Below are 833 nucleotides of genomic sequence, written 5' to 3'. Positions count from 1 at the left end.
TTCCTTTTCTTCTTTTAAATGCATTCTGCCTTTCCCCAGGGCTGGCTGAGCCTCAGAAGGACACCATGTGTGCCCAGGACAGTGGTGGGGGCCTGGCTGCACTTCTGTGTGCTTTCCCAGCCTCATGATGCCACTGTGCCTGATGCCGTGCGCTGTGCCTTGTGAGCTGGATGCAGCCAGTAGAGGCCCTGCAAGAACTGACAATGAGCAGTAGCTGTGAGCACACTGGAGGGTCCTGTGGAAGATGCAGAGACCCAGGCACAAAAGCCATACAGGTGGCCCCCAGGTACTTACAACCTCCTGGGAAGGGATTTGCCTCCCACCTTCCTTCCTGCATCGAAGGTTTGTGACAACATGGGGATAGGGCCAAGCACCACTGGTGACAGTGTGTGGCTCTGCGTGGCATCAGTCCTGTCACCATAGCAGGTATTTGTGGCCTGAGGAGATGGTGATGCAGAGAACGTAACCCCGGGGAGCCTCTCCTGCCTCGAAATGTGCAAATGAGCCATGCAAATGAGGCCAGAGCGATGCACCCTGCTCTGCTCCTGGTCAATCAATCACAGCACGGCTGTGTTGTAAGGGACCTCCCAGCCCCCAGCCCCATCCCTGCCATGGTCTGGCTGCCCCCCAGCTCGGGCTGCCCAGGGCCCCTCCATGGCCTGGGGCACCTCCAGGGATGGCAGCCACAGCTCTGGGCAGCGCAGCCAGCACCTCACAGCCCTCTGAGCGAAGAATTTAGCCCTAGCATCTCACCCAAATCTCCCCTCTCTCAGTTTAAAATCGTTACCCTTTGTCCCATCAGACCGTGTAAAAAGTCGCTCACCCCGACGTTC

The 833-nt window shown here is 57.9% G+C and overlaps 1 long non-coding RNA gene across 1 annotated transcript; it reads right to left on the bottom strand.

Moving 5' to 3' along the window:
- On the bottom strand, window positions 1–826 carry LOC109364631. The gene is made up of 2 exons (XR_002110525.1): window positions 295–826; window positions 1–197 (listed from the first exon to the last, which is right to left on the bottom strand). It is a non-coding gene; the product is annotated as an uncharacterized LOC109364631 (long non-coding RNA).
- Between the last annotated feature and the right edge of the window lie 7 nt (window positions 827–833).

This window comes from Meleagris gallopavo, unplaced genomic scaffold, assembly GCF_000146605.3.
Source record: "Meleagris gallopavo isolate NT-WF06-2002-E0010 breed Aviagen turkey brand Nicholas breeding stock unplaced genomic scaffold, Turkey_5.1 ChrUn_random_7180001880173, whole genome shotgun sequence".
Lineage (NCBI taxonomy): Eukaryota > Metazoa > Chordata > Aves > Galliformes > Phasianidae > Meleagris > Meleagris gallopavo.
The sequence above is the reverse complement of the archived record's forward strand: the minus strand, read 5'-3'. Positions and strand labels throughout refer to the sequence as shown.